At 49.6% G+C, this 18,961-nt stretch overlaps 1 protein-coding gene across 1 annotated transcript in view; it reads right to left on the reverse strand.

Moving 5' to 3' along the window:
• The window catches only part of IFT81 (intraflagellar transport 81), a 1,024,548-nt gene that overhangs the window by 943,974 nt on the left and 61,613 nt on the right, over positions 1-18,961 (reverse strand). The window lies entirely within an intron of this gene.

Below are 18,961 nucleotides of genomic sequence, written 5' to 3' on the forward strand. Positions count from 1 at the left end.
CATACCCAGATATCATTAAAATGTTAAAAGTCCTGTTGCCCGCAGGGGTGTATGAAAAGTTAAAGGAAAAAGAATGGGAGGTGGGAGAGAAAAAGATCGATTGGACAGCTCTAGAAGCTGAAGACAAGGCACGAGTACCAGGTACTGGTCTTGGAGATAAATGTAAAGAGTTACCAGAATTATTAATACAAGTTTTACCCAGATTATTGACAACGAGAAAAGAAGACTGGGATGCAATCTCAGCCTGTAAACAGAAACAAGATGAAGATATTAGTGATTTTTATTCTAGATTTGAAAAATGTTTTAGTATCAACAGTGGTCTCAAGACAAGTAGTGAGTCATACCCTCACCTTTTCGTTACTAAATTAGTCGAGAATTCAAGTCCACAAATTAAAAATCGAGTTTTGAAAGTCGAAAGCACCTGGCAAGCTAATACTCCGTCCCAGATGCTCCAGATGCTTCAGTACCACCAGAATAGAATCAGAGAAGAGCAAGAACACGAGAGAAAACGTATGAAAGATACGAAAATGAAAGTGCTAGTTGCACAATCTGTTCCTCAAGACAGTCAGAAGAGGGGTCCGAATCAAGCCAGTCATCCTGCAGCTCCCGTTAAAGGGAACTGCAATTATTGTAAACAGCCAGGTCATTTTATAAATGAGTGTGCAGTTCTGAAACACAACATAGCTACTGGTAAGACTAAAGAAAGACCACGTCCGCCTAGACAAGAACAAGTTTCACAGATTCCTCAGCCACAGAATGCACAACAGACAGTTACAGCACCGCAGCCTATTGCTGCAACGCAGCATGTCACATCGCAGATGTACCAGTATGCACAGTCTGAGTATCCAGACTACCAGCCATATTCATGAAACAGCCTAGAGAGGGAGGTAGGCTTGCCTCTCATCGAGATACCTGTAGATCAAGAAGGTCCCTATGTTCACAGTCAAGTATTAGGGAAAGACAGAAAGTTTCTGATTGATACAGGGGCAAGTAGGACCACAATTAGTCATGCCGAAGTTCCAGGGGCTCCGCTCTCAGGCTCAAGAAATGTTTCCCTTGGATTTTCAGGAAAACCTATCGTTAACGAGATATCTAAGCCAGTCACTCTAGAAGTAGGTCCATTGTCCCGCACTACTGATCTGTTACTCACTAAGTCATGTCCAGAAAATCTATTAGGCATTAAAACACTGAAAGAATTAGGTGCAGTTATTTGCTGTTCCCCAGAGGGAATACGATTGTTCCTACGTGACTTTAAGGGTCACTATGTATTACGAGATTTTGATTCGAGATTGTCTAATGTCCCGCAGCATTTATGGGCGCAAGGTCCAACTGATGTAGGTTACATGCAAATCACACCCCATCGTGTGACCCTGAAACCAGGTGTAGTGTTACCACGAATCAGACAGTACAGATTGCCACCCGAGGCTGTAGCAGCCTTGTCCAGAATTATAGACGAGCTCATCGCTCAAGGAGTAGTTGTAGAAACTGACTCCAATGTATGTAACTCTCCGATCATTCCAGTTATGAAACGTACTGATCCAAATGCACCTCCAGTATATCGATTAGTGATTGATTTACGAGAGCTTAATAAATGTATTATTCCGCAGTACCCAGTTGTCCCAGATATCTCTTCCCTGTTGACAGCCATTGATTCCGAAGCCACGTTCTTTACTGTCATAGACCTCAAGAACGCATTTTTTAGTGTCCCCATTCATCCAGACAGCCAGTTTCTTTTCGGATTTTGTTTAAATGGAAGGAGCTATATGTTCACACGCGCTCCTCAAGGTTTCACAGAAAGCCCTAGTATTTACAGTCAAGCACTTAAGAGACAACTAGATAATATTCACATGCCAACTGACACTGCCCTGCTCCAGTATGTCGATGATCTACTGATCACAGCCCGTTCTGAACGTGACTGCGAGCGAGCGTCACTTACAGTTCTGTATTTCCTAGCCGAGATGGGGCACAAGGTGTCACCTTCGAAGCTTCAATTCTGTGTCCAGCAAGTGGTATACTTAGGACACTTGCTGTCCAAGAGGGGTAGGCAGTTGACACCAGACCGTATCCAGTTGGTAGCGAGTCTTCCCCAGCCCAGAACCCAGAAGGAGGTACGTGCCTTTATCGGCCTTACTTCTTATTGTAGACAATGGATTCCCCAGTATGCATTTTTAGCCAAGCCACTGATACAGTTAACGACACAGGAGGCAGCCGTATCGACTGTCCTCCCTTGGACATCTGAACATACACTTAGTTTCAATGAGTTAAAGACAGCTTTATGCCAAGCTCCAGTTCTAGCTACACCGAACTACAGTAAGCCTTTTACACTTTTCGTTACTGAACGTGAAGGTACAGCATTATCTGTTCTCACACAAGATCAAGCAGGACAATACAAGCCCTGTGCTTATTTTTCGAGCACATTAGATCCAGTCGCCCAGGCGTTGCCTGCGTGCCTCAAGTCAGTTGCAGCCACAGCACTAGCTATCAGACAAAGTGATTCCATAGTTTTAGGACACTCCCTGACAGTACAAGTTCCACACTCCGTAGAAGTTCTTTTAAACCGAACACAAACTCAGCACTTGACAATTGCACGTTTAACAGGTTATGAATTGACACTGTTCCAGCCACACATAGATATTAGACGCTGCAACGTCCTGAATCCTGCTACACTGTTACCATCAGTTAATTCAAATCCTGACACACATGACTGCGTGGAAGTAGTTAACATTACGACAAAGCCAAGACAAGACCTGACAGACATTCCGTTACCAGATCCTGACCTGACACTTTATGTGGATGGTTCATGTATGAGAACTAGTACAGGAGAACTAGTCGCCGCATATGCAGTGACTACTGACACTGAAGTTATTGAAACACACCGTATTGATACCCTGTCCGCTCAAGCAGCAGAGCTAGTTGCTCTGACACAAGCCTGTATACACGCCAAGAACCAGAAAGTTAATGTTTACACAGATTCACGTTACGCATTTGGAGTTGTACACGACTTCGGAGTGCTCTGGCAGGAGAGAGGTTTCATGACTTCTCATGGAACCAAGATTCAGCATGGTCTCCTTATTCAAGCTCTGTTAGATGCCATACACTTACCGACATCTATCGCTATTATGAAGTGCAAAGCACATACGAAAGTTACTGACATTATTTCCCAAGGTAATGATCTAGCAGACCGTACAGCCAAGCTTACAGCTCAGACTCCAGACATTCAAGCTAAACCGACACAGACACATACTCCAGATCCGATTACATGTATGACAGTTAAGGACCCTACACAAGATGTCATAGATATCCAGTTACATGCTACTCCCGATGAAATCAAGAAATGGTCTGAACAAGGAGGGGTCCAGACAGATCAAGGATGGTTAACGAAGGGTAGAGCCACATGGTTTCTCCCCGACTCTATGGTTCAAGTCATCATTAATACCGCACATAGTCCGGCACATTTAGGAGAAAAAGCTATGTTAGACAGTATTCAGAACATTTGGTTCAACAAGCATTTACGAGCTGCAGCCAAGCAGAAAGTCCGTACCTGTATGATATGTTGTCAGTTTAATCCAGGTAAAAGTGTCCCGGTGGAACAAGGTGGTTTCCAGCCTCCTGACCACCCTTTTGAGGTCCTCCAGATGGATTATATTCAGATGGAGCGATGTCGAGGTTTCAAGTATGTCCTTGTAGTTGTATGCGCTTTGTCCAGATGGACAGAAGCATATCCAGTCCCAGATTACACAGCCGCGACCACTGCCAAACAGTTGGTTCGTGAGTTTTTCCCTAGATATGGACTCCCTAGAGTCGTATATTCTGATAACGGTCAGCCATTCTCATCTGAACTCATGAAGCACGTTTCCCTGTTGTTAGGGTACCAGTGGAAGTTCCATTGTGTACGCCATCCCGAAGCAGCCGGTCTCGTAGAGAGACATAATCAGACTCTGAAAATTCGAATCGCCAAAGTTTGTAAAGAAAAAGGTGTGGACTGGCTAGTAGCTCTGCCAGTCGCTTTGTTTTATATGCGCATGGTCGCACATTCCAGATCAGGTCTGTCCCCGTATGAGGTCGTATTCGGCCGCCCCCCTAATATGTGGGGTACTCCTAGACCCCGAAGTATTACCGATGTTTCATGTAATATGCTGACAGATTACCTAGCTTCCTTGATGTCTGCCCTCAACTCATGTCGTTCACAGGTTGCCGCCGCATTTCCAGACAATACCGAGGTGGCACCGCATGAAATCGTTCCAGGTTCCATGGTAATGATCCGAAACTTTGACAGATCAAGTCCGCTGGAGCCTCGATGGAAAGAGCCCCGTCAGGTCCTCCTCACCACCCGTACAGCCGTGAAGTTGGAAGGCCGAAAAGGATGGATACACCTTTCTCACGTTAAACTTTTTAAAGGACTGAAACCCGCCTTAAAGAACATTTCCCAGGATTCGAAGGACTGCCAGAATATTGTTTTCAAGGACTGTCCCGCAAAAGACATTGCTACAACCCCTTCCCTGTTAGAGAAAACTCCGCAGCAGGAGTATAAGCAAAAGTTAAGGTCTAGTAAATTAAGTCAGTCAGTTTGATTGTATAAGTCCTCCCCTAGGTGAAACGGTTAGACTGTTTCTGACATGTATATAAAAGACCCCCATAGTGAGAGAGTTAGTCAAAACTCAATTCAATGTATCGTTTTTCTAAGTTTCATATTATTCATCAGCATAATGATTTCCTGCACCAGTTACGCATTTTTCCTGTATTTTCCAATTCCTCATGTAAATAAGTCTGCTAATGTTACAGTAGAGCACACGTTTAGTGATCTGCCTCCTCACGAATATTCTTACCGCCTCGCTATGCGTAACAATTCATTTATCCGTATGTTACATTACTCACACCAGACCAGCAATGCCACTAATTGTTGGGTGTGTGGTCGACTCCCCCCTTTCCAGACCCCGAAGGGAGTTCTGCCACTCTTTCCTTATCCTTTCTCACATAATGGTTCGTGTGGAGCATGGTCCACGTTAACGTCCTCCTCAACAGATATGTCTTTTCTTAACAGCACATGTTTCCCAGACAAGCAAGGTTTCCCCCACAGAACAGGTTTAGATCTAGAAAATGAAGTGTATAATTTAGGTAATTATTCGTCGAATTTCATGGTCCTGAATGTTCAGTCTGATACTACTCCAGACTCACCTGCTATTTCAGTACTACCAGTCAAAGGCGAATTATGTGTCCGTAGTCATGGTTCCGTACATGTAGGACATAGTGATTGTACTACTATTATCCAGTATAGTGACAGTGGGAAATCTAATTTTAAAGCTTCACGTCATTCTTATTTTGTTTGTGGTCAAACCGCATATGTTCATCTGCCCCTCGATTGGGAGGGAACCTGTTACATTGCCTTCCTACTGCCACCTGTTTTTCTAGCCCCACCTGACTACCATAGGAATTCCTTCCTAGTACATACTAGACACAAGAGAAACCTCCCGATTGTCGATTATACTGAAACTGCCGCAGAGCAATTCATTGATATAGATAAAGGTGTGTTCCCTTATTTAGGTACAGTTGTAAACAGTAAGTTAATCCGTAGGTTAACAAGAACCCTTGAAGCTGTAGTAGATGAGACTGCTTCTGCTCTAGGTAACTTAACCGAAGAGCAATCCTTTATGAGAATTGTTGTGCTCCAGAATCGTCTCGTCCTTGACGTCATACTGGCCGATAGGGGCGGGGCCTGTAGAGTTCTCGGATCTAGTTCGAGATGAACAAATGGTACTGTATGAAATGATAGATGGTATCATGAATATTGATGTTTCCTGATGGAAACGTAGTGACAAGGAGGGAATGTGGAAAAGTAAATTTTGCCATGTTCTGTGTCCCTACGCCTCATCCATCATATGTTATGTGTGCATGACCAATATGCATATGTTATTCCCCATGTCCGATTAATGACGCAATTATAGTTGTGTCCACCTCTAGTATGCCAGTTTCCAGTCCTCGTGAATACTACGAATATCAGGCCTATGTAAAGTAATGTTGCCACGTTCCCCAGTGTGCACGTTATTCCATTATAAAGTCCTCGTTTCCAGGCCTCAACAGGGCCCGGACACTAGATTCAGCTCCTGTCTCCTGAAGCCTCGCTGAGGAGCGATACAGCCCCCACCTGTATCCTCGACCTTTCACTCACTTCCTGCCTCGCAGTGCCCGGTGCAGCTTGGCTCTGCCTCTGAGTCTGCCAAAAGTATGTTATAGTTCCAGTTATCAGTTCAGTCCTCCTTCTTTGCATTCCTAAGCTACTGAACTGCATCAATAGTTTCCGTCATTGTCTAGCCTTCTCGTCTCCACGTTAGAGAAATACTGCATTTAATGGTCATTTAATATTCTTCATCACGCACTACATGTAGAATAATGCATGGTCCAGTCTTAGAGTCAAGTTAGCTTTTCCCCTCATGACTTCTAGTTTATATCAACATGTTCCCTAAACATCAGATACTAGATAGGGTTTAGGTACATGTCGCTCCGACCCTCCAGACTTTAGTCTCTGCTCCTAGCACAGAGTTCATAGCCCCCAGCTTCTCCTAGTGATACGTCATTGCCAGTTTACGCGCACCATTAGGTTAGAGGTCCCGGCTCCTTAGGTAGCCCCCTCCTATGTTTCCGCCCATTCATGGCGTGTTCTGTTACGTCTGCACCACATGTCTATGTATACGCCCAGTTACACCTACTTTTACTGTTATCTTTCGCGACTGCTACGCGTCACACCTTCTGCTCCACCCACTGCTACGCCTACTGCAATGTAATGCTATGTGTTTGCGTTATGTATATAAGTTCATGTATTGTTATTAAAAGTTGGCGCGCTCATCCCAGACCCAGCCCCAGCAGCTGCTGGGCCCCTGTTCCTATGCAGGTTGTCCTGTTCCTGTCCTTATGCTGTATTAAACCTGCAGAAACTCCTACTACCTCGAATCTTGACTCTTATTTATTGAGCTATCTGTTATGATATATGCCTAGTCAAAAATAGGGTATTATTTATTTATTTACCACAATAAGCTCAGGCTAATAAAGAAAATTATGCCGTTCTTGCCAGTTGGAGTAGGAAAGACACTGGTAAGCTCCCTGGTGTTGTCTTCCCTCGATTATTGCAATGGCTTACTCATCAATGCCCAGGCTAGAGTGACCAACAAACTGCAGACAATACAGAACGCTGCAGCCCGCCTCCTGTCTGGATCTCCAAAGTTCACGCCAATCTCGGAGACCATAAAAGATCTTCATTGGCTCAAGATCCGGAACAGGATCAAGTTCAAAACCCTTTGTATTGTTTATAAAGCATTGCATAATCAGGGCCCACACTTTCTCAAAACCCACTTTAGGATCCATTTATCCTCCAGATCTCTTAGATCCAACAATCTTAATCTTTTGCTGGTACCGAGAACCAAAACAGTCACCTGGGGCGATAGGCGCTTCTTGGTGGCCGCTCCTAGACTTTGGAACTCCCTGCCAGTAGCCATCAGAGAAAGCCCCTCACTGATGCAATTTCGCAAAAAAATAAAGACCTGGCTTTTTTCTCAAGAATAACTGTCTTCAGCCTCTGTGGGGAATCCTATGCACTGTTTCAAGCGCCGAGACGCCTACGGGCAATTGTTCGCGCTGTATAAATTGTAAAAATAAATAAATAAATAAAATAAATAAATAAATGTTCTTCCCAGCTGTCACTGAAGGAGGCTATGTCGTCTAGGTAGGCAGCGGGAAAGGCCACTAGACCGGAGAGTACCCGGTTCACCAGCCGCTGAAATGTGGCAAGAGCGTTTTTCAGTCCAAAGGGCATCACCCGAAACTGGTTGTGGCCCTCCGGGGTGGAAAAAGCACACTTCTCCGGCAATCTGCCTGACGTAAGGTCAAAGGTACTCAAATATCGGGCAGCTCCCAGCCGGTCAATGAGATCATCCGCCCTAGGGATGGAATGAGCATCCGTCTTGGTCCGGAATTTAGGCCTCTGTAGTCAACAGAGAACCTAAGTTCAGGTGTGGTGCCCGGCGGGGCCGCCTTGGGTACCAGAACCACCAGACTGGACCAGGGGCTGTTGGAGGGCTTTATCACCCCCAACTCAACCACCTTGGTGACCTCATTCTGGATGCTGGCCTTCACCGTACCAGACAGCCGGTAAGACTTGGTCCTGACAGGGGGCCTGTCCCCTGTGGCCACATCATGGGTACACAGGTGGGTCATCCCAGGGATAAGGGAGAACAACAAGGAGTACTGCTCTAAGACTTGGCGGCAGTCTCTCTGTTGCTCTGGCGTCAAGGATGGTGAGAGGACCACTCCCTCCACCGATCCGTCCTTCTCTTGGAAGGCAAAGAGGTAAGAGAGAGGCTCGCTTTCCTCTTCCTCTGCCCATCAGTCACCATCAACAAGGTGACCTCAGACCTCTCATGGTGAGGTTTGAGGCGGTTGGCATGCAGCACCCTGTGGGGCTGCCTAGGGGTCTTAAGATCCACCACGTAAGTGGCCGTACCTTTCTTCTCAAGGACTTCGTAAGGGCCAGTCCAACGGTCCTGGAGGGCTCTAAGCTCTCTGGGCTCCATGACCCACACCTTCCATCCAGGCTCAAACTCCACAGGGCGGGAATTCTGGTCATACCATTCTTTCATGACCGCCTGGCTAAGTTATCAGATGCCTCTTTCCACAGCTTAGCCATCTGGCTGCGGAACGCCAACATGCAGCTTACTACATCTTGGGGAAGCCTCCAGGGAGACTTCTCCTACACCTCTTTCACCAGGCTTAGAGGTCCCCTGACAGGGTGACCGTATAGAATCTCAAAGGGGATGAAGCCCACCGAAAACAATAGGCAGGACAACAGGACGTCCCAGTTTTTCCTCAGGCAGACACCTGATCATGCATTTCAACAAGTCCGTTGGTCTGGGGGTGGTAAGGGGTGGAGAACTTGTAAGTCACCCCACACTCCTTCCACATGGCCTGCATATAGGCGGACATAAAGTTGGTGCCCCTGTCCGACACCACTTCCTTAAGGAAGCCCACACGGGTAAATATTGCCATCAGGGTTCTAGCCACCGGCGGTGCAGTGATGGTCCTCAGAGGGTGGCGTGGTCCACCAGAACCAGGATAAAACAGTGACCAGAAGAGGTCGGCAGATCCATCGGGCTGACAATGTCCATGCCCACCCTTTCAAAGGGGGTACCAACGACAGGTAGTGGTTCCAGGGGAGCCTTCAATTTAGTCCCTGTTTTCCCACTAGCTTGGCAGGACACACAAGTCTTGCAAAATGTATCAGAGGAAATCCTCATCCTAGGCTAATAGAATTGTGGGACTAATCTTTCAAAAGTTTTGTCTTGGCCCAAGTGTCCCGCCAAGGGGATCTCATGAGCTAACTCCAACAGGAAGGCCCTGTAGCATTGGGGGACCACTAAGGCCCTAGATGGCCCAGGAGCCTTGGGCTCACTGTAAAGGAGACCGTCCTCCCAGTAAATGTGGTAGTTTCCAGTGACACTTCCTGCTGCCTGAGCTTCGGCCTGTTGCCGCATGCCCTCAAGGGTGGGGCACTCCTTCTGTGCCCAACAATACTCCTCTCGGGTTGGCCCTCCTTCTACCTGCCACTCTGCAGGGGTCGGCAAGTCTCCAAAGGGAGCAATGTCACCCTCCGTGGACTCTGGTGCAACCTCCTCAGGTGCCTCATCCATCTCACGGGGTGACCACCCCGGGGCAGGCTTCCCACGCCCTCGGGCTCGTCTCTTTTCAGCAGCTGGCTGGGCCATTGTTCCAGGCTCTAGCCCTGGTTGACTACCTTTCCGGGCAGCCATGGACCGTGTGGTAGCACAGGTCCACTCTGGTAACCCCAGCATCTCTGCATATGCTTTGAACTCTACCTCCCTACTGGCAGTATGCTCCAAATCATTCCACAGTAGGCAATCGACGGGCATGGCAGGGCTTACAGCAACTCGGAGAAGGCCTGAAACCCCTCCCCACTCAAAGGGGACCTGAGACACCGGATAGTGGCCCTCCCGGTTGTCAGCCATCACTACTGGGTGGAATGCATTGGGCACCACTTGCTCCGGGAACACCAGCTGACTCCTTACTATAGTCATGCTGGCACCTGTGTCCCTCAGAGCCTCCATCCCCTGACCATTGATGGTGACCCACAGACTATACTTGGTGGTATTTGAGGGCACATGGGTCGTTGGGACCAACTCACTGTCTCCCAGGGATACCTAGGTCAACCCTGCCCACTCACCCCCCATTATCTAGGGACAGCTCCTCCCCCATCGCTACACTAGCCTCCCCCAGATTCTTACCTCCAGTAGGGGCTGGGGTCCTTTTACGACACTGGGGATCCCCCTTGTAGTGTCCGATTTCCCCACACTCATAGCACCGGACAGTTTTGGGCTGCTGACCTTTGTCAGGATAAGTGGGCTTCTGGTGGCCAGATTGGGACTGGGATCCAAACCCTCTCCCTTGCGATCTGTTTTGGAGGCCTTTGGAGAACTCCTTATTATCCCCCCCCCTCTTTCTTCTGGTGAAAACCCTGTCCACCCTTTTGGGGGTCCCCCCCAGATCCCTTGTGGGACACCCTGGTGCTGACCCAGGTATCCGCCTCCTCCGCAAGCCCCCTAGGATCAGTCAACTTGCGGTCAACCGGTGTTGGTGCAGATCTGGAAAACATTTCTCTAGTAGGTGCTCTCTCAAGAAGAAATTATACAGCCCTTCATAGTCAGTTACTTCGCTGCTCCACACCCAACCCTCCAATGCTTTACTAGCGTATTCCAGGAAATCTACCCAGTTCTGTGTGGGAAGTTTGTGGCTGTTCCCTAACTTCTGCCTATACTTTTCAGGGGGAAGACCAAACTTTTTGACTAACGCTTCCCTCATAACAGGATAGTTGGTCTGGTCTGCCTTATCTAATGTAAGGAGTGTGTGCCTCCCCATCGGAGGCATGTACCTATGTAGGCTACCCCCCCAGTAAATGTAAATGTAAATGTTGGATACTTGTTAAGCGCACTGTTACTCTACCCGAGTGTCAATCAATCAATCAATCAATGACACTTATAGAGCGCGCTACATACCCGTAGGGTCTCAAGGCGCTTGGGGGAGGGGGGGGTGCCGCTACTGCTCGAACAGCCAGGTCTTCAGCTTCTTCCTGAAGGAGAGGTGGTCTTGGGTCAGGCGCAGGTCGGTCGGGAGGGAGTTCCAGGTCTTGGCGGCCAGGTAGGAGAAGGACCTTCCTCCTGTAGTTGCTCTTCGGATGCGGGGGACGGCGGCGAGGGCGTGGTTGGCTGATCGGAGGTGGCGTTTGGGAGCGTAGAAGTTGATCCGGCTGTTGAGGTAGCTCGGGCCTTGGTCGTGTAGGGCTTTGTGTGCGTGGGTGAGGAGGCGGAAGGTGATTCTTTTGTTGACGGGGAGCCAGTGAAGGTCTCTCAGATGTCCGGAGATGTGGCTGTGTCGTGGGATGTCGAGGACGAGTCTGGCTGAGGCGTTCTGGATCCGCTGGAGTCTCTTCTGGAGCTTGGCGGTGGTACCGGCGTAGAGGGCGTTGCCGTAGTCCAGTCGGCTAGTGACGAGGGCCTGGGTGACGGTCTTCCTGGTCTCGGTGGGGATCCACCAGAAGATCTTCCGTAGCATGCGTAGGATGTTGAAGCACGCCGAGGAGACGTTGTTGACTTGCCTGGTCATGGAGAGGGAGGAGTCCAGGATGAAGCCCAGGTTGCGTGCATGGTCTGTCGGTTTGGGTGCGGTGCCCAGGGCGGGAGGCCACCAGGAGTCGTCCCAGGCGGAGGGTGAGGAGCCCAGGATGAGGACCTCCGTCTTGTCCGAGTTCAGTTTCAGGCGGCTGGTCGTCATCCACTCGGCTACCTCTTTCATCCCTTCGTGTAGGCTGGCTCTGGCGGTGGCGGGGTCGTTGGTCAGGGAGAGGATCAGCTGGGTGTCGTCGGCGTAGGAGATTATGCTGAGGTTGTGTTGGCGTGCGATGGCCGCGAGGGGGCTCATGTAGACGTTGAAGAGGGTGGGGCTCAGAGAGGATCCTTGAGGGACGCCGCAGATGACTTCGGAGGCCTCTGACTTGTACGGTGGTAGGCGGACTCTCTGTGTTCTTCCGTCGAGGAAGGAGATGATCCATTCCAGCGCCTTGTCCCGGATTCCGACGTTGCTGAGGCGCTGTACTAGGGTGCGGTGGCAGACAGTGTCGAATGCCGCGGAGAGGTCTAGGAGGATGAAGGCCGCTGTTTCTCCGTTGTCCATCAGGGCTCGGATGTCATCGGTGGCGGCGATGAGGGCGGTCTCGGTGCTGTGATTGGCTCGGAAACCGGACTGTGAGGGGTCGAGGGATCCATTCGTCTCGAGGAAGGCGGCCATCTGCTTGTTGACGGTCTTCTCGATGACTTTGGCTGGAAACGGGAGGAGCGAGATGGGGCGGTAGTTCTTGAGTTCGGTGGGGTCCGCTGTTGGTTTCTTGAGTAGAGCGCTGAGTTCGGCGTGCTTCCAGCTCTCAGGGAAGGTGGCGGTGTCGAAGGATGTGTTGATGATGTCTCGCAGGTGGGGTGCGATGACAGCGTCGGCCTTGTTGAAGACGTGGTGAGGGCAGGGGTCGGTCGGTGATCCGGAGTGGATGGAGTTCATCGTGCGGATGGTGTCTTCGGTGCTGATCGGGATCCAGGCGTGGAGGGTGGTGGTGGGGGGTGGTTGTTAGGTCCTGGTGTGCGTTGGTTGTTTGTTGAAGCTGTTGTGTATGTCCGCGATCTTGTTGTGGAAGTAAGAAGCGAGGGAGTCGCAGAGGTCTTGCGATGGGGTGATGTCGTTGTTTCCTGCGCTGGGGTTGGAAAGCTCTTTCACGATGTTGAAGAGTTCCTTGCTGTTGTGTGCGTTGTTGTCCAGCCGGTCCTTGAATGCAGTTTTCTTGGCGGTGCGGATCAGCTGGTGGTGCTTCCGAGTGGCCAGTTTGAGGGTGGTCCTGTTGTCCGGTGTAGGTTCCCTTCTCCAGACTTTCTCGAGGGCTCGGCAGTTCTTCTTGGAGCTCTTGAGTTCGTCGGTGAACCATGGGGCTTTCTTGCTGCCGGGTCTGCTGGGCGGGGTCCTCAGCGGGGCGAGCTCGTCCGCGCAGATGCTGATCCACTTCGTGAGGTTCTCGGCGGCCTGGCTGGGGTTCGCTGAGCTGGCAGGAGGGTGCTGGCTCAGGGAGGTGTCGAGCTGGTCTGCTGTGATCTTGTTCCAGCTTCTGCGGGCGGCCTGTTGCTGGTGGTGGTGGGTCGTCGTTCTCTTGAAGGCGAAGTGGACGCAGCTGTGGTCCGTCCAGTGGAGTTCTGTGGCGTGGCTGAAGGCGACGTCTTTGCTGGATGAGAAGACGGCGTCGAGTGTGTGTCCGGCGAGGTGGGTGGGGGTGGACACCAGCTGCTTGAGTCCGAGATTGGCGAGGTTGTCGAGCAGGGTGCTGGTGTTGCGGTCGTTGTTGTTCTCCAGATGGAAGTTGAGGTCCCCCAGGAGGATGTAGTCAGCGGAGGGGAGGGCATGCGGGCTGACGAAGTCGGCAATGTCCTCGCTGAATTGTGTGCGTGGTCCCGGAGGTCGGTAGATCAGGGTGCCTCTGAGGGTGGTGTTTGGGTTGGTGTGGATCTGGAAATGCAGGTGTTCGGCGCTGGTCAGGGTGTTGTCGGTGCTGGTCGTGAGACGGATGGTGTTCCTGTGGATGATGGCGATGCCTCCTCCCATCTGGTTGGCGTTGCGGTCCCTCCGGACGATCTTGTAGCCCTCTGGGATGGCGATGGCGATGTCGGGGGCTGAAGAGGCGTTCATCCAGGTCTCCGTGAGGAAGGCAACGTCAGGGGCTGTGGCGTCTAGGAGGTTCCAGAGTTCGATGGCGTGCCTGTGGACGGAGCGGGTGTTGAGCAGGATGCACTTGAGGTGGGTGCTGCTGGTGTTCGACTTGGCGGGAGCTGGTGTGAGGCAGGTCCGGGTGCAGGAGAACTTGCAGGCGTGGCAGCTGAACGGTCCGTGGGAGCGTCGTGGGGTGGCTTGGTGGCATTCTGGCTGTCGGCCGGTGTTGAGTGCGATGAGGGTGGCGGCGGAGTACGTCAGGCGGGTCGGTCGGGGTCTTCGTGGGCCAGGGGTCCTGGCCCTGGGCGCGGTCCAGGCGCGGACTGGCGCAGACGGGCTTACCTTTGGCGCGCCTTCGGTGCACAATCGGCGCGCCCGCTGCGCGTCAACGCTGCGCGTTCGCACGGTCGCCATATAAGGCGAAGTGCGCGGGTGGGCGGAGCAGCTGGGAGGCGGGAGCGGGGAGGGAACAGAATGAAAAAAGGGGCGGGGTAAGCGGTGGTGGCGGGAGCGGGGAGCGGGGAGGGAAGACGGAGGGCGGCGAGATAGGCGGGAAACCAGGGAGGAGAACGCTAGCACGGGCAACAGATATCTCAACAATACAGGCACAAATGAGGTCAGAGCGCTAACACGGGCACAAACGTAAGGAAAAAATTACCTGCACAAATGATGGTCAAAACTAAGAAAAACAAACAGCAGCGGAGGAAAAAAATACAGGCACAAGTGAAGGACAAAACAAAGAAAAACAACCAGCAGCGGAGGAAAAAAAAATACAGGCACAAATGATGGACAAAACAAAGAAAAACAAACAGCAGCGGAGTCAGCCGGCAGCCGGCAGCGAGGCAGCGAGGCAGAGGGCAAGGCAATGGGGCACACACGCAGCAGCTGGTGGCCGTGCGGCGCGGGGGTGTCCCACAAGTGTCCTGGCGCTGTAGACCGCTAGGGAACCCGTCCTGGTTTTCCCTGTGAGATGGTCCCTTTCTGGGTATCTCCAGGGTGAAACCAGGCATCCCGGCGTCTGTGGGGGGCCGTTGTAGAGATGAGGCAAGCTTAATGCCCAGAGTTACCGAGTGTGTTCCCTGGTTAGAGTAGGTACTGAGGCGAGAATTATCGAGTCCGTTGACACTGGTCCAAGACCCTGCCGCGTCGGGAATTGAACCCTGGTCCCGGGCCGTTCTCTGCTTACAGGTCTGCCGCCTCTAACTAGTGAGCCACACCTCTCCACACCAGTGAGCCACACCTCTCGGGGAGTAACTCTCGAGGCCCCATGGGCTCTTAAGGACACCTCAAAGGCTGCTAACCACTTGTCAATATCATCCCCCATATTAAAACTGGCCACCACATCTTTAGGCATATAGAACCTGGACTTACGTTAAGCTTCAGGAGGTGGGCAGTTACCCATGCCCTCAAGGCTTTCTGAAGCTCTGTACTCTTGGCGCTTCACTTGAAGGGGACCCCTTTCTCCTCGCAGAATTCCTTGAGCTGTGCCGCCGTGTAAGCTTCCTGGTTGGCCAGCTCAAATTCCATTTTGCTAGGTAGGACCTCAGACATTAGTAAAGAAAACCAACCAACGGGACTTGGCAAAAATGACTTTGAAAAAGCGCAGCCAATCAGAGAGAATTTAAAAATAAAAATACCAATTGGAAAGGGTAGACAAAAATATTTCAGTAGAACCAGGTGTAGGGTGGTGTTGTACACTGAGTCACTGTGTGGTGTTACACAAGCACAAGTCCTAATCCCGCCGCTGCACACCAATGTTAGAACAGGGGTCTCTAGTTGGCAGGGGTATGCACCCTAGTCAAAGTAGGTACCACCGCCTCTGATGGGGCAGCTTGGCGCAGAGCAGGAAGGTGTAACTTAAGAGGCAATGTGTAAAGTATCCGTGTAACCCACACCTACAGTAACACAGTAAAACACCCACAAAAGAACAGACACTACACCAATGTAGCAAAAATGTAATCTCTTTATCTAACTTTTAGTTGAGCAAAAACGACAGAAATCCATTTTGCACCATGAAAACTTTTCCGTAGAGTATCTTTGTGAAGCTGTTTAAAAATAGTCTGGTAGAAACTGCATTAGGGCAAAACAGTTCCTCCTGTGAAGTAGGTGCGAAGTGTCAGGGATGCGTGTCACTCCTGCACTGATTGTATGGCTGGTTGTTACCTGTTGTTGGGGGGCGAGGCAGGCACTGTGGTGGAGCTCCTCGCTTCTCCGGGGCACTCGGACCTTGCTGCGGATGTCCGGAAAAGGAACGGGGGAAGCCCTTTTCCTGTTCTAAGAGCGGCCTCGCTTCGGAGCGAGCCCCTCGTTACAGGGCAATATCCCACGTTGGAAGCCAATCCCAGCGCGGCTCTTCCCCCACGTCAGAGGTGTAGTGCACAGGGTTCCCGAGGTTCCCGGGCCGGCGGCGGTGATTTCCAGGGCTGATCTCAGTAGCGTTTCTGAAGCGCTTGCACCACGGGCCAGTGGCGCTGTTTTCAGGCAGCAATTTTGGCGAGCCGGGACTCAGGCGTGCAGCTGTGCTCTATAGGGGAAATCAGCGCATTCCTGTCACAGCGCTCCCCAGTCACAGCAGCACTGACGACAGTTGAAGGGTGTTTCTCATGCAGCCCGCAGCAGAGATGATTTTAGCACACAGCTTCCCTGACACAGCGCTTTCAGTTGATTTCAGATCCCGGTGGCAGCAGTAATTCAGGGTTGCTGAAGAAAACAGTTTGGCATACCCAGGGCTGCAGAGGCAGTCTGATAACAGGGCTAAAATATAGTAGTCCTTATAAATTCTCCACCAAGCAGGGGGACAGTCAGCATCCAGCTGTGGAGACACTCTGGATATGGTATTCCTGGTTCCCCTCTGGCAGGGCAAGATCAGTAGGCAGGCAGGGCAGCTCAGCTAACCTGGGGCAGAAGTTCCTGGGAGCAGTCAGCCTCAGCAGTGTAGCAGTCCTCACAGCACAGCAGTCTTCACTCCAGAAAAGAGTCTCCAGGTCCAGTAGTTTAACATGGATGTGTGGCCAGAACCCTAGACTGTTTTCATTTTCTCCTTGAGACGATCCTTTGAGTCATGCAACTACACCATATCCAACTCAACTGAAAATACATAAATAGCTTTGTTCAGAAAGTTTACATTGTTCTAAATGCATGATGAAGTAGTATACTTATAAGTCAAGATCAAATTCTCTTCTTCTTCTACTTGAAAAGAAAGTCTGGTTGTCTTCTCTGCCAGTAAATGTTTTAACCACAAATATTTTGTTCTGTTTGTGAATACTCATAAAATCAATCTCGTGGCATTTGGGTTGAAGCTGCCTCGCACCTGGAAGATTCATCCCTTATCATCAGCATCAACTTCCATGTGAACCTTCCCTAGTGATAATACAGGAACAGCCTAAATATGAGTTTCAAGATGTATGGGACTCCTAGACGTTTTGAAGTCGAATTCAGTTATTCAGCAAGGGAAAGGATTCTCCACCGAAACTGCATGGGTTCAGAAGAGTTCATCCATACATGATTCACATCAGCCCATTGCTGGATGAAATGCTTTGGCAGAATCAAAGCTCCCTCTCTGCCGGAGCTACTCGAACACTTCCCTGCTAAGGGTTCCCCAGAGGGGTTTCTAATCAGCTTCTGGTAGTACAAAGTGCAAGGGGCAGCTGCTGGGCTCCAGAATGCTGCATGGTGTTCTACATGTCAAACCTGAGCCTATTCTCAAACACCATGAATATTCAAATAGGCATGGAATTCATTATTTTTTAATTGGTCTTTCCAAGATGGTAGGTAGTAGAAAAAAAGTTTTTCAGAGAATCCAAATTCAACATGTTTCCGCATTTATTCCTGTGATGTCAGCTCTTATTTCAAGCATGTATAAGGCGGCATTTGAAATGGTAAGATGCATCACTACACATTTGTTTTTGAGTTTTCATTGCACTCATCGCCCATTGCTATTCACTTTTCTCTTCAATAAGATTGAATCTTTCAATTTAGATTTTTCTTGACTCTACTTGGATCTTCTCTACTCAGCTTTTTCCTTTCTTCCAATGTCATGAGGAGTGTGGTTCCTTGCTGTATTCATTATGGCAGTCGTAAACAGACAAAATATCTATGGTTTTCTTTTTGGGTCGGTTTCTAAAAATCAAAGATAACGCTGAGGCAGTCGCCATAGCCTGATGGCCTGCTTGGCACTGTATTTTCTCTGAGAGTGCTGCGCCTATGTTCATGGACCCAATCTCAGTGATGGATCACCATCACAACAGCTGAGATCTCTAAATATGGTGGTGGTGTGTCACTGGGATGGCTATTTATTTATTTATTTATTTTATAGCATTTATAAGGCGCACAGCTACCCACAAAGGGTTTCCCGGCGCCAAAAACTAAATGGCTAAGTAGAGCCCTGCAATGCCACATAAGTTTGTCATATGTAATAAGCTTCAATTAGTCTGTACAATCAGAAATAAGTGTCTTGCTTGCAAAATATTTCTGGGAACTAGAGATTGTGCCAAATTAAGCAATGTTTCACTCAAATATTTTTTATTTCAATATTTTTTCTTACATTACAGAGCCCAGAATAAATATATTAACACTAAGCCATAGCTTTCAATCCTAGACTCTATACGTGGTGTTTAACCTATTAACTTCTGCGGACCCCACTGAATCACAACTGGAAGCCAGGGAGTCCCAAATCATTTCAACAATTCGAACCTCAAAAATGCACACAAAAAATTAAGACGTACAAATACACACAACATGAACTGAACACATCTACTTCCCTCAGCAATTGCTTCTTCAAACAGAAAGCGACTTCACACCGGTATAAGACCCAGAGCACATTCACAATCCATAAGTAATCATATGAAATCAGAACCCTCAGAAGAAGTGATGGGAGAGAAGTAGTACCTGGGTTGACAGTAGCCTCGGACAGACACAGGGCAGCAATTGAACTTGGTATGGACTAAGCTTTAGAACATTTGGGGCCATTGTGTCAAAAGTTGACAATGACTGCATAAAAGCTAGAAGATTAGCTGCACATTATGGCAGAGTGCATGCTGCCTACTGGGAAGCAGTATAATCCATACCCTTCAAAATACAAGTATTTTAGCTCGGATGAAAAGTGAAGGCATGCCCCTTTTCCAATGCAAGAAATGTAGATACATGACGTTTGTAAGTGCCTGAC

The sequence above is a fragment of the Lissotriton helveticus genome, chromosome 11 (genome assembly GCF_964261635.1).
Source record: "Lissotriton helveticus chromosome 11, aLisHel1.1, whole genome shotgun sequence".
Classification (NCBI taxonomy): domain Eukaryota; kingdom Metazoa; phylum Chordata; class Amphibia; order Caudata; family Salamandridae; genus Lissotriton; species Lissotriton helveticus.